The 15372-nt window shown below is 35.6% G+C and overlaps 1 long non-coding RNA gene across 1 annotated transcript in view; it reads left to right on the forward strand.

Annotated features, from left to right (window-relative positions):
• The window catches only part of LOC148215149 (uncharacterized), a 62272-nt gene extending 51415 nt beyond the window's left edge, over window positions 1-10857 (forward strand). Inside the window, exons 2-4 of the long non-coding RNA XR_015796821.1 lie at window positions 7349-7542; window positions 8827-8971; window positions 10756-10857. This is a non-coding gene — a long non-coding RNA (uncharacterized LOC148215149). The remainder of the gene's footprint in view (window positions 1-7348; window positions 7543-8826; window positions 8972-10755) is intronic.
• Window positions 10858-15372: the final 4515 nt, after the last annotated feature.

A 15372-nucleotide genomic window follows, 5' to 3' on the forward strand; every position in this document is an offset into this window, starting at 1 on the left:
AAAAAACTAAGATCATGGCATCTGGACCCATCAATTCCTGGCAAATAGAAGGGGTAGAAATGGAAGCAGTAACAGACTTCATTTATTTGGGCTCCAAGATCACCGCAGACGGAGACTGCAGCCATGAAATTAAAAGACGTTTGCTCCTTGGGAGGAAAGCTATGGCAAACCTAGATAGCATATTAAAAAGCAGAGGCGTCACCTTGCCGACAAAGATCCGCATAGTCAAAGCTATGGTTTTTCCAGTAGTAATGTATGGCTATGAGAGCTGGACCATAAAGAAGGCTGAGCGCCGAAGAATTGATGCCTTTGAACTGTGGTGCTGGAGAAGACTCTTGAGAGTCCCCTGGACTGCTAGGAGGTCAAACCAGTCAGTCTTAAAGGAAATCAACCCTGATTGCCCATTGGAAGGATCGATAATGAAGCTCAAGCTCAGATACTTTGGTCACCTAATGCGAAGAGAGATCTCTTTGGAGAAGACCCTGATGCTGGGAAAGATTGAAGGCAAAAGGAGAAGAGGACGGCAGAGGATGAGATGGTTAGATAGCATCACTGAAGCAATGAGCATGAAACTGAGCAAACTCAGGGAGGCAGTGAAAGACAGGAAGGCCTGGCACAATATGGTTCATGGGGTCACGAAGAGTCGGACATGACTTAACGACTAATCAACAACAACAGAAATCCAAAGAAAGTTACAGAAGAGAGGAGAGGATCATTTACAGAGGGATAACAAATAGAAAAAAGGATTACACCAGAGTCTTTACAAAGCATGTTTGAAGAATTAGGGAAGAATATTACAGTATCAGTACCTGCATCAGTGTCTGCATCAGTCAAACAAGACCTGGCTACTCTTGCAGAGAGAATGGAGGAAAGATTTACAAATATGGAAGAAAAAATGGGGGAAAAAATCTGGAAGAATCTGTAATACAGATGAGTGGATAGGTTAAAAAAATCAAAGAAAAAATAGAAATTTTGGAAAATAAGGCAGAAATAATAAATTGATAGAAAAGGATTTAGACAATGTGGTATTATTAGAATTAAGAGAGAAATAATTTTGTTTAAGACCGAGAGTGGAGAGAAATAATTTTATTTAAGATGAAGAGAAGTTCCAGGGGAACTGAAAGCAGTTCCAAAGGTGAAGATATGAGAGAGTTGTGGAATCCCTAACAGATTTTTTTGGAATGGAATAAAGAATATAGTATATGGATGCAGAAGTGGACAAAATGTACAGAATTAATATGAGATATGCAAAATTAAGAGACATATACTTGCATCAGGAAGAAGACAAGATGCCAGGTTCTACAACACTTTAATACTAAATAAAGGATAAATAACTCAGAAATAATTGTGTTCAAAGATATTCATTAGAATACTGTGCAAGAGAAAAGAATATACTTTTTTGACAAACTTAAACAGAAGAGGATATCATTGCCTTAGGACAAACTGGAAGGAATAATTGCAACTTTTAATCAACAGAGATACCAACTTAACTCAGTCCAAAAGGTGAGAGATTTTTATGAAAGGTTCAAAGAGGAGATGGAGAAAGTGGATCAAAAGCAGGGAACTATACAACAAATACAGCAAGAAGATGAGGAAGAGGTTGGGCACTACCAGCATAGACTTTTCTAAGCTTATAAAATACATATTGATTTTAAATGCCTAATGTGGAATATAAATGGGGCAAATGCACCTGAAAAAAGAAAGACGGTATTCCATTATTAAAAAAAAATTAAAACAAGATGTAATTTGCCTACAGGAAATGTATATAAGAAAAAAATATAAAAAATATTTTATTGCTAAAGTTTGGGACAAGAATTTACATCAGCAGGGACAGCCAAGAAAAATGAAGTTGTTTTATATATAAGCCCAGTCATAACCAAAATTGATAATGAACAATGACCATGGCAGATATGTAGGGTTTGAAATCAATTGGAATAAAACTAAAATTATGATATGCGCCAAATGACAACAAAGCCATGTTTTTTTAAGAGACTTACGGTAAAACTGATAGAATTGTCCTATGAAAATTGGTATTTTTTGAAAGTTTGGAATGGAGTGGTTTGCCCACAGAAAGATAGAACTTATGTGAAAGGAATTAAATTATCACAAGGTAAATTGCTAAAATTATTTTTTTGCAATGATGGACAACTTTAAGTTTATAGATGTACAGAGACATAAAAATGGCGATTCCAAAGAATATACATACTTTTCTGAAAGGCACAGATCTTTCTCAAGAGTAGATACGTTTTGGATTTCTAAGAAACTTACTACATGTACTAATAAAGTGGAGATATTATCAAAACCTTTTTCAGATCTAACCCAGTGACTTTAATATATAAGAGCAAAGGTAGAACTTACAGATGGCTGCTAAATGAAACTTTGCTACAAAAAGAATAAATAATTAAAAACTGTAAAAAGAAGCTGAAAGAATTATTTCAGATGAATTTATAATAAAGGCATGAATATAAGCATTGTATGGGATACAAGTAAAGCCTTTATGAGAGGACAGTTTACACAGCAAAATAGTAAAGTGAAAAGACAAAGAGAAGAGAAGATGCAAAATTTTTTAATGGAGATAGAAATGAAAGAAGAGGAATTAAAGAGGTCTCCAGGAAGGGAAAATATCTCACAGCAAATTAAACTTCTACAATCCCAGCTTTCTGTGTTAATTATTAAAGAAATGGAAATTATTTTTTATTTTGCAAAACAGAATAATTTTGAGTTAGCTTATAAGCCAGGGAAATGGCTAGCATATAAATTGAGAAAATAAAGTGAGAAGAAAATGACATTAAAATTACAAAATGAGAATGCTATGGTAACAGATAATACAAATATGCATAGAATATTCCATCAGTATTATACAAAACTTTATAAAGGAGAAGAAATTTCCCTGGCAAAAGTAGATGAATATTTAAAGAAACAAAAATTACCAAAGATACTGGATAAACAAAAGCAGATAATGAATGGACCTATAACAATAAGGGAAGTCTGTGAGGCTATAAAAAAGATTAAATTAGGGATAGCTTCTGGCTCAGATGGATTGTTAACCTCCTTATAAATATTTTGAAGATAAATTGTTACAACCTCTTCAAAAATGATGAATTCCATTTTGAATAGTGGAAGGATACCAGAAAGTTGGACAGGTGCAAATATAGCATTAATTCCTAAAGAAGGCCAAGACCAACTTTATCAAAAAATTATCCACCAATATCTTTATTGAACAACGATTATAAAATATTTGCTATGGTTTTAGCTGAAAGGATGAAAAGTGTCTTGTAAAATTTTATACATGAAGATCAGTGTGGCTTTTTGTCTAAAAGACAGTTAAGACACAATATTAGAAATATTCTTAACATATTAGAATATTTGGAACATCATAATGAATAACAATGCATTGATATTTCTTGACATGGAGAAAGCATTTGATAACTTGAACTGGACTTTTCTGTTTAAAATTTTATAAAATATGGAATTTGGAGAAAATTTTATTAAATGGGTGAAATCAACATATACCTTACAAACAGCACAAATTATAGTTGATGGTGAATTGACAAAACTCTGTGAAATACAGAAAGGGACAAGACAAGGATGCCCACATTTGCCATTGCTATTCATTCTGGCTCTTGAAGTTTTGAATAGAGATATAAGACAAGATGAGAGAATAGCTGGGGTGAAGGGCAAAAAAGAAGTATATATTAAATTAAGGGCATTTGTGGACAATTTGGTTTTAATTTTGGAAAATCCTATGGAAGGAATAGATATATTAATGGAAAAATTAAAGGAACTTGGTGTGTTAGCTGGATTTAAAATTAATAAGAAGATGTTAACAAAAAACATGAATATGGAAGATCAAAAAGAATTGATTGCAAAAACTTGTTTTCAAATTGAGAAAAAAGTATAATACTTGGGCATTATTATGACTGATATGAATTGTATGTTATTTCAGAATAATTATGTCAAGGTATGGAGTGAAATTAAGGAAGATTTATTAAAATGGGGAAAGTTACGATTATCATTGTTTGGAAGAAATTCTATGATAAAAATCAATGTGCTACCTAGAATGATGCTTTTATTTCAAACAATAGCTGTTTTGAAAAATGAGGCACCTTTTAAGCAATGGCAAAAAGACATATCTAGATTTATATAGCAGGGTAAGAAACCAAGGATTAAATATAAAATTCTTCAAGAAGCGACTTTTTTTATTGGGACTTATGGTCATTTAGAAAAGACGTATGGAAGGCTGATTTTATATATGGCAACTGCAGCAAGATTATTATGTGCACAAAGATGGAGAAATATTGAGATACCTACAATGGAGGAATGGATTGTGAAAATGGCAGAATTAGCAGAGATGGCAAAACTGTCCTGTTTGGTCAGGGACAAAACAATAAGTACTTTTATAAAAGACTGGAAACCTTTTATGGACTTTTTGCTGAATGGTGATTTCTGGATTTCATAATTGAAAAAGGATTGAATAAGGGGCTGAAGGGATTATGGTAATGTTGAGGGAGGAGGGATAATGAGTTTGTAACTGCTGTAAAGAAGGGCGGAAGTTGCTTCTTTAATTCTTTTTCTTTCTTTAACTGTATTTTTTTCTGCACTTTTTCTTCTTTTTTTCTTTATATATTTCTGTATTTGTCTTTTATTTATGTAAAAACTCTCAATAATTTTTTTTTTAGATGGAAGACCTGCTTTTCTTAGGCTCTACTATTTGCAAAGTCACTGAACCTGCATGGAAAATCAACTTTACAATAGTGACATTATTATTCATTTCAAAGTAGATTCCAGGACAGATGTCACTGTTATTTTTGAGGAAGTACACATGAACTTTCAGAATCCTGAGTTATCAAAAGCAGAGAGTGTAATTCCTTAGACTGTATTGGGTAATTTCTAATACAAATGAATTATGAAGGAAATCAATTTGCTGTGTGTAGAGTAGAGATTAGAAACTGGATAATCTTGTCAGTTGGGGAAGTATTGCCAGAATGGGACTAGTGAAAGCTGTAGAAGAAGTAGGAGATAGATATTGTGGAGTCCTTGGGGTTCTCTGAGCTTAGTTGTTTTCTTCCAGACGTTTCATTACCTGTCTAGGTAACATCTTCAGTGCTAGAAGGGAGTGAGGTTTTCTCTCTGTTTATATACAGTAATGTGCCCTGTCAGTGTTGGTGGCTGAGTTGTTTTTTCTCGGTAGTTCCTAATTAGGCTGTTGTTTTGATTGTTTGTCTGAGTAGGTAGAGATAGATATTATTTTAAGGCAGGATGCTAAGCCATATAGTTAACATGTACCCTGCAAGGTTCTTAACCTTTTACTCCACATAAGGTAATGGAGCTGAACAGAATGAAGGAATATGGTATTATTATGGGAATCAGAGAACATAGAACATGATCACCTCCAGTGGTTCCAATCAAAGAGAAAAATGGACAAAAAAATATATAAAAGGATCAAAAAATGGGGGGGGGGGGAGAATCCTTTTTGAAGTTTTTCCAAAAATAATTGGAGATAAACTATATTCCCAATTGGATACTTCTAGTGGTTTCTGGCAAACTAACAACATTTGTAACACCTTTTAGGAATTTCTGTTTTCAGAATTTCTCCTTTGGGATCAAACAGTGGCTGTAAGATATTTCACAGGAAGGTGGCATAATTCTTCATGGGTATAAAAGGGGCACTGTTTTGATGGATGACATTTTAGCCTATGCAGATCAGTAGAAGAGCATGATTAAACTATTTTCCTTCTCATAAAGCTGATCCAGGAATCTGAACTTAAACTAAGGTTTAAGAAATTATTTTCTGCCAAAATGAGACAGAGTTCTTAGGACAAATGATAAAATACAGTCTTTCTATAGCCTGAGAAAGTAAAAGCTATTAGAAACATAAAAGCAGCCACAAATATTGTTGAACTGATATGCTTTCTGGGAATGGTGAATTCTTTCAGTTGATACCTAAACATCTGTCTACTGGTCTGCATCTAGTAAACCTTTTACTGACATCCAATACATCCTGGATCTGGGGAACAGACCAAGAAGCAGCCTTTACAAAGTTAATGGATAGGGTATCAAGTGACCCATTAGTATAATCGTAGGTTTCTAACAAGCCTACAATGGTTAGTATTAATGTATGTAGCTGTGAGCTATGTTTTATATTACTTCAGCTGCATAGGTCAGAATGGATGCCCATTGCATTTTGCTTTTTAATTTTTACAGAAACAGAAAAACATTATTTACAAATAAAAAATAACTTATGCTTGGGCTTGCAAAACCTTTTACAAATACTTGTGTTAATTTCAGTTCTTCAAATTGCTAACTGACCACAAATTCTTGGTGACTCAAAAAAATAATATATATATTTGAATCAGGCACAAATGTTGATAAGATTGCTATGATTTAAAACAGGAAATTCTTGCTTATGTTTATACAATAGTCAGTACATGTCTTTTACAGATCAGAATTGCTGCAAAAATAATCCAACCTTCAAGAAATCTTACAGTACGTCAGGAACAGGTGGCTAGAATCTTTCAGTGCCTATTTAGAGTCTCAACAGTTTTGGCCTTTTGGGCATTCCAGAAAAGCTTGTGACAGACAATGAACTCTAGTTTACAGTACTAGAGTTCAAGTTCTTTTGCACATTATTAAATTTCAACCACATCACCAACAATTATCACTACTCATGGAAATGTGTACATAGAGAAGGCAATACAGACCGTTACAAAAGTTTTGTGTGAGGATGATTCATGCCTTCCTGTCTTAAGCTACAGATCCATTTCATAATAGCTATAGGATATACTCCTGCAAAGCTATTAGTGGGAAGACAAGTCAGGACTCCAGATACTAAAAAATTATAGAGAAAAATCTTACTCCAAACTGACCCCAAAAAGTTGCTTCTTCAGATTGCAAAGCAGAAAAACTATTAGTACTTCTATTATCAGCAAAATTCAGTACAGTAATTACCATGCTTGGATTCTGGTAATAGTCTATACAAAACTTTGATCAAGAAAGGACATGACAGACTTGTGCTACATGGAAAGAAATAAAGAGACACCTAGATCATATTCTTTCAAAACAGATTGTGTAAGGCTTAAAAGATACCTTCTCATCAGACTTGAGGAAGAACAGTCTCCAGATATGGAGGGAATAGCTGAAAGTTGAAGTGGACCAGCAATTGCCAAATACATTTTGTTGTAAACATTCTAAATAATTGTTGTCCTAGAAAGTGTTGTGGGTGTGAGGATGAGGTAATGTTATGTTAGAGCCAGTAGCATTTTTACCAGTGAATCTAACAGGAGGCAGATAGAGTCCTTTCTACATAGCATGCATATATCTCTTGTTAATTTTGGCCTTTTCCTTTCAGGTATAAAGAAGTCTTTCCTGTGTAATGGTTGATGTTCTCTGAGCAATTATAACATTCATCATCAGTCACATAAACCTGACATCTCTGGTCTCTTCCCAGCCCTATAACATCCATAAGAATAGAGAGATGCTGATTGAAGAAACCACCATTGTTGCTTCATTCTACTAATACAGCAGAAACATAGAAAATGAAGAGTGAGTGATTTTATAATTCAGAATAACATCTGGTGGAACACTCTGTATTTATATCTACTAAATCCCTCTTGAAATCCAAAGTAATTACTTATTAGAGAATAATTAATGATACTGTCTTCTTTTGTGCCTTATGTTATGCTGTTGCTTCTTCCAAAATCCTTCTGTCAGATTTGAAAACTGAGATTGTCCTAAGATATGTAATGCGTGCTTTGGTTTGTCAGAAATACAGCGGAGGTTGACATATACTGGTAATTCTTAAGATTTATAGCTATGCTATTATGAAATGCAAGACACACTTTATAAAATGAACTCATTAGTATCCTAGGGTGGCTTGAAAGAAACAGTATTTTTGCACCTTAAGATGACCGTTGACTGTGGCACAGTCTGTTCTGCTACTCAATTTGCTGTGCAGTTCTCAAATACCCTTTTTCCAGAAAGCATTTTAATAAAACAGAGCATGTTTATCATTTCATTTTTTTGACAGTGCAGAAATCATAGGTAGGAGGTTAAGCAGCTGAGAAATGCATTAACCTCATGCAGATTTCATCCTACAAATCAAGAAAGGATGGGAGAGACCACTGTGCTCCAGCAAGGTTCCTAAGCAAATCTTAGTGTTCTCCCTCAAACCGTTTTGTGCCTGCAGAGTGGTTCTTTTTATAAGCCCATAAGAAAAGCGTGACTAATTTTCTTGAAATAAACAAGTTGCCTTAAGTTTTCTATTTGAGAAGCTAGGTCCTACATTTATTAAAAAAAAAATAGACTTAACATCAACAGTTACATCTAACAGTTGGATTGAAAGAAAATGAAAAGATGGAAAGAAAAATGCAGTCCACAACCCATATGGTTAAATAATACCTTTGTTCTAGGCCCCTTTGCTCAAATGAATTTTTCAATTCTGTGTCTGAATTCTGTGGCAAGGCTTTCTCAGAGTTGTCAAATGTTGTTATTAGCAAAAATAATATCCTCCCAAATTTTATAAGCAAAGTGCTGGGAAAGAGAGGCCTTGTGGGTCAAAATGTTGTTCTTAATTTATCTGCTGGATTTGAGCTCCCCCCCCCCAACTTATACTCTTCTTCTGACTTTATAGCAAAGGCTATTTAGGATGGCTGAACAGAAGGATTATGGTTTTTGCCTGATATATTTCTCTTCTTCCCAATCTGATAATTCCAATCATGGTCTGTTATAAAGCAGATAACTTGGCTGATCAAGATTAACTAGTAGTTACTTTCTGAAATACTTCTGTGTAGACCCAGGCCAGTTAACAACCATTCTATTTATTTCTAGGAACAATTGGAACTGATTGAGCAGAATGCTGATTGGTTGGCTCATGGAAAAATTAAACCTCCAGTCTCCTGCCTGGCTGTGGATAGAAGTGACTGGCTGGCTCTTCTGCAATGTCTTGGCCTCTCCTCTTAATTCTTTCTTCAAGGTTGGAATCAAAATAAGCATACCCCCCCCCCAACACACACACAAACACCCTAACATGACTAAATACCCTGGGAGAATAACCCAAGTCTACATGGAAAAAGTTGAATTAAAAAAAATCAGTCTGGAGTCAGACAAGTACATGTACTTAAATAAGAGAAGAGGAAGGAAAGTCCTACTTTTAAATGAAGGTGTATCCATCTGGGATTTAAACTTATTTCTAGCATAAGAATAGTTCTACTGGATCAGGTCTAGGCCCACCAGATGCATCCAAGAAGTCCACAATTAGGGATCAAGTTAGTCCTTCTCTTCCATTGTTGCTCCTGCGCACCTAGTGTGTGGTGGCAGACTGCCCCCATGGCTGGAGAGAGTGCGTAGTCTTCAAGGCTAATAACCATTAATAGGTTTGCCCTTTAGGAATTCGTCTAGTCCCCTTTTGAAGCCATCTCAACTAGCACCCAACACCACATCTTCTGGAAGCATATATCATGGGCTGATTACATACTGAATGAAAAAAAAAATCCTATCAATTTTAAATGTATTAGTTTCATGGGGGGAGGACTTCTAGTATTAACACAGTGAGTGTTTCACTAGTTGCAACTCTTGCAACTGTACATTTCTACTCTAAAACTGAAACTTCTTTCAAGTTTAAATACAACATAGTAATCATGCATGTTTTAAAAGTGATGTCAACCTTGAAATTGAGTACTGGATAAAAAGGTTTAACAGTAGAAATATATCAATATATGTATATATAAATATATTTTAAATGTGTGCTTTATTTTTTAAACCTGTATAAATAAATACAAAATGACAAAGAGGTTTATGTTTACTAAACATTGCATTTGATTGTATGACATTACACAGTGTCTGTCACAATAGGTTGACTGAAAATTGTGTCCTTTCTGCTGTTGGTGCATAATTACAGAAGTTTGTCGGATACAATTAGTCCTGAAGCTGCATCCAGCCACCCTTTTCAGTGAAACCCCTGAGTGCTTACAATTGCAAAAGAGTGTTAGGGGAGCCATTAAACCATAGTGGCTGAATTCTTGAAATTTTGCAAGGAATAAAATAAAATAAGAGAATTTCTCTTTCAATATATAAAACAAATGGCAGACTTGCAAACATTCTGGTTTCTTACAATACTGTTTCCTCCCCAGTGGCTGAAAAACCCACAAAATGTTCTTAAGAAATAATAATAATAATAATAATAATAATAATAATAATAATAATATGGATTCATTTCATTTTTATTACATTACTTAATCACCTGAGATTCCTTTACTCCCCTTCATGTTCACTGAAAGCTTGATAATGCTAATAGCCATTGAGTTTGTGATGCACATACATTACACATGATTCTTTTCATTCCTTAAATCTTCATCCCTGGATCTGCCTAACATGATAGAGTCTGAGCCAGTTTTATTATGCATCTGAGTTCAGCAGTTGAGTAGCATGGTAGTGGTTAGATTTCATTCTGGACTTTGTAGAACAAAGGTAACTTTGCCAGTAACAACCATCCTGACCAAACCTGGCTAATGTACTCCATGTTAGGGAAATCCAGATCTGAAGATGAATTGCATATGGTCATCCAGTAGGATTATGCTTTTCACAGAGCATGAGGAGGAGGTTGATGATCAGCCGCTAAAAGGAGCCTTTGGATCTCCAAACACTTCAACATTCTTACCCATGGAAGGTCAACTGCCAAAGTTTGAAAAGTGTACTTTTGTTAACAGTTATAATTTAAACAAATCACCTAATCTAGTCATTTTATAAATTGTTTTTCAGGGAAAAGTTATTTGCTTGCCAGTAGATCATTTGCTGGATTTCATTTGAGAAGAAAAGCCCACCTTTCCAGTTCTCTTTCCGAACCACCTGAAGCAGTGACTAAGCAGAGTAAGCAGCTGAGAACCACAGTAGATAAAGCAAACCTAGATGTAGCTGAGCATCTAAAATAGCCAATAGTTGATCTTTCTGTGTATGTTGCAATTAGGTGTTAATTCAATCTTGCATGATTTAAGTTTTGTAAATGAAAGATTTCTTCAACTGTGTTAAAGTGAGAACCATTATTCTATTTCTCCTCTTCTTTCCACATATTCTTCTACTGCAATTGACTATATTGAACTTGAGAAATTGGGGGGAGACTCACGGAAAGGATATTACATTAAAAATCAGCTCCTTTTGCATTCCAGTATATTTACATTATATACCACGATCAATTAGTATACAGTATTCATGGAGGGAAAGGAAAGAAGAAGCATTGTTCGATAAATGAGTTAAGCATTGCTAGAATGTTTGCACACTCCAGGTCTTTAAAATATTAGTTAGTAAAAAATAGATTCATCATGGATTCTATTCACAATTGCTGTCTATACTACAGCTAGTTCATGAGAGGACTACAGAGAGGCATCTCACATAAAATGTCCTAAGTGCACAGCTTAAGGGAGAAAGACCTGAAATGAAAACCACTGCAACTTCCCACAGTTTGAATGCACATGGAAGTTTACTGTTTAGGAATCAAGTGCCTGAAGTCATTCTAAAGCAAAGTTCCCCAACCTGATGCCCTTCAGATGTGTTGGTACTAGAATTTTCATCCAGCATGGTATTGGCATACAAAACAATCCCCAGACTGGAGAAAGCAGTCCAAGAATAAAAGTCAGGACTTAGTTGGTGCCAAGGTCTTAAAGGTCTTGATCTTTAAAAAGTGGGCAATCCAAGTGAACAAGTCACTGGCTGTTTGTATGGTGATTAGAGTATGTCTGAGACACACTTAGGCATTTATAAATGCAAATGCAAATTCTGTGGCTTCCTGACCAAGTGACTATCACTAATAGTGGTTTTCAGTACCAATAGAATTCTAGTGTATTTGGGAGTAAAAATAGAGGAAAATACAGAATATGTATGCTAATAATGACATCCATTCACAGCTGAACAACAAAGGCATTGTGAGCAAGCAGCATTCCTGCTCAGTTGGTTTTTACCAATCTAGTTCTTAGATACTGGAAAGTTGATAAATACAAAACACATTAGGCTGATAGAAAAAATTGACAAGATGATTCTATTTAGCCACCCAGACAATAATTTTGGCAAAATGTGGAGCAGCCAAAGTTTAAAAATAAAAAGCAGCTTCCTTTTGTTCTGGAGAAAGCTATACATTTGATTTATTGGCTCAACAAACATTATATTCAATCTTCTTTGTCAAGTTTGCACTATATTACTGTTATTCTTATAGGTCTACTTCTCCCCCCTTAAATGTTCCTGGTTGTGTCTTTCCACTCCCAATATTTTTGGCTGGGAAATGATCCTCCTTTGTCTCAAGGGATGCCTTTAAATCAAACTGATGAGTAGCTCTCTATAAGCAGAAGATCAAGGGCCAATGACTCAGGTAATAGAATGCTTTGTACAAGAGGATGTAAAGGAGGTCCCTTTATGTTTCTTGGTTTGTTTGTTTACCAATTATGCATACTGCAGTAATTATATAATAGACATAATTGGCTGCTATAGAAATATTTTTCATCTGAACGTTGAAAGAAAATGCAGAAATGTAGGCCTTTAGAAAAATACAATATAAATCTTATTTAGATCATGTACTGTATACCATCTCTCGCCTGAAAAAATCCCAATGACCCTTATACAGCCGCAAAGAGTGTCCTGCATCTCTTTGATGACATCACATAATTGTCCAGAGTTCTGCAGTTCAGATACTAATTTGCTAATTTACTGACACAGGAAAAGCAAGAGTAGCTGCCACTCATACTGACTGACCAGACCAACAAAGCAAGTGCCCCAAGCTAATAAAACTTGGTGTTATCTGCTAAGAGCAGCGGTAGGGAGCTGTGGAGAGATGGTGCAAGCAGTGAGTGGCTTCTCATATTACATTTCCTAATGGATGTTACTGCTTGCTCACTTGGACAGGTAAATTAGTTGCAAACTTATTTTCTCTGGACAGCAATAGCTGCTGCTATTATCCATGGGATCCACTGTTGCTAGGCCATTATATAAGCAATTACCACCTGTTTTAAATGAGGTGGAGAAGTAGGCAGTCTTAATTGTATGGATAATGAAGTGGGGGTTGGGAAGCTGAAGGCATTTTTCCCAGTATCCCTAGACCAAAGAAGTGAAGCTAAGGAACAAACAGCCAGACCAAAAAATGGGGCTAATTACTGATAATCTGATACAAGTAACTGTTTTTTGATTGCTGACTTTGTTCTCTGAGTATGGTGATAGGAGATTAGATCAATTTTTATCCAAATTCATTATATCAAAATAAACCTATAAGGTAAACATTTTATGTAGATTACTTAGACCAGGACTGGACAATGTGCAACCTACCAGATGTTTTGAGCTCTAACTCCAAACTTCCCTTGTCAATGGCAAATGATGAGAATTATAGCTCAGTAACATCTGGAGGACCACGTATTGTCCTCTCCCTAGATTAAAAAAATCTATATATATAATAAAGGTGATAATGGACAAGTCCTAGGAGCAAGCATACTTACAATTATTCTTTAATGTCTGTCCTTAAAAAAAATACTGTCCTTAAAAAAATATTACTTTGTTTATCTGGCAGATGCTTTTGTATTCTATACAAACCTTTCCCAATTTAGTGCTCTCTTCTTGGGTTGGGCTACTACATCCAATTGCCCCGTCAGGAGAGCTTCAGAAAATGGAAGTTTTAGTTCTTTATATCTGAAGAAGCAAGGCTCTATAGATTGAAAATACATCCTTTTTTTTCACAATTTTGCTCTTCCTCCTTGCTTGATTTAAGGACTTGGGTTGTTTTTGTTCTTATAGCTTGTTGACTTCACTGGTTCAGATTAACAACAGTTGCATGAAATGTTATTTATACAGCTGATGTTGTTCAGTCAATAATGTAATTTACAAGTTTAACCTTTAGTTTTAGCTATATATATCAAAATCTTCCCATTATATACCTTCCTTGTTTTGGGGATCTTTTTCCTTATCTTTTTGTTCTGATGCCACCATTAACCCACTTTTCTGCTTTAGAAATTGTTTAAGTCTCTAAGGTTATGGAATTGAGTAGAACACAGGGAAGGCAGATGATAACGCAGACACTTGGTTAATGTAAAAACAAAATAATTAGCTTTTATTAAATAACTAAAAAATGGTTTTCAAACAGATTCACTTATTTCTATAAGGTATCTATATCACCAATACTAACTTACCCTGGCATCAAAAACAGGAATAACTCTGTCTCCTTGAGGCAGAGCCATCCACAGTGGTGGTCAAAAAAGTCAAGATGGCAGCCAATCAAACAAATGATGTATTTCCAGGCTAGGACACTGATCGTCCACCAGAGCTGTCCTTCCGTCTACACCTCCCAATCCCTTTTTCCCCAGTTCCTTCCTCCCGCTGGAATAAAAGATCCTTTGCCATTTTGATTGGCAGTTCTGCCCCACGCCCAGATCAGCACCCTTTCCAACTGTGTTCATCATGCAGTACTGCCAGTGGCTAAGCTCATGGGGACTTGCTTCATGCAAGAAACAGTTAACTGCAGTTAACTGCATTTCTGCAGTTGTGACTGGAAGTGTTAAAACTTACAGCTTCCTCCATAACATTCCTAGCCACAGCTTGAAAGTTCTTGGGGACTCTCAATTATCTGGGCTGGAGCTCTGGGAGATTCCATAGCTGAGACCATATATTGCTCTAAGCCATATTTTACCTAGGGTTCATTGAATAAACCACATATTGCTGGGTTTGCACAATACATTAAGCCTTACACTTGATTTAATAAATCATAACAGTTGGATCTTTGTAAAATGCTAAGTGAAAATCAAATAAACTGCATTACAGTTTAGTGCAATGTCCGAACCCTGTTTGAGTCTGCACTCTTGATACTTAAGTCTGGAGTAGTGATGGGGGAGATAATTTTGAAAAAAATCAAGCTCTTTGCTTCAGCTCTTTTGTTCCTAAACAGCTAGATGGATGGGAGGAGGAGTGAGTCTGCAGGAGTTACACTCCTAGTAGTTGAGAGGATTACATATCATGCAGTCTTGGAAGTGACCCCCTTGCTCTGGAGTTCAGAGCTAATTTCAGACAGCTCAACTTCAGCATTTCTACTTACAGCAGTAGACTGGACTGTCAGTTGCAGATATCTTACTTTGCCACTTGGAACAGGAGCACATCTTCCACTTCACCTGTGGACAGAGCTAGCTAGAAGGGCCAGGGCAGGCTGTAAAGCATGTTCCATTCTCACTCCCATTTCCATTTTTCTAGGATTTGTTGCATGAAGTTGCTGCCTTACTTTGACAATGGCAGGGCTGGCTTTGACATAGACTTTTTACTTAGAAAGACCCTTAATTAAAAAAAAAAAAAGGGGGTTAGGGGATGTGTTGTTGATGTCTGTGTCAGAGGCCCAAAAGTTACCCTGACATCTACGGTTAT

Source organism: Python bivittatus, unplaced genomic scaffold (assembly GCF_059951505.1).
Source record: "Python bivittatus isolate LINGU-HERP-01145 unplaced genomic scaffold, Pbiv_v1 ctg000350_np1212, whole genome shotgun sequence".
Classification (NCBI taxonomy): domain Eukaryota; kingdom Metazoa; phylum Chordata; class Lepidosauria; order Squamata; family Pythonidae; genus Python; species Python bivittatus.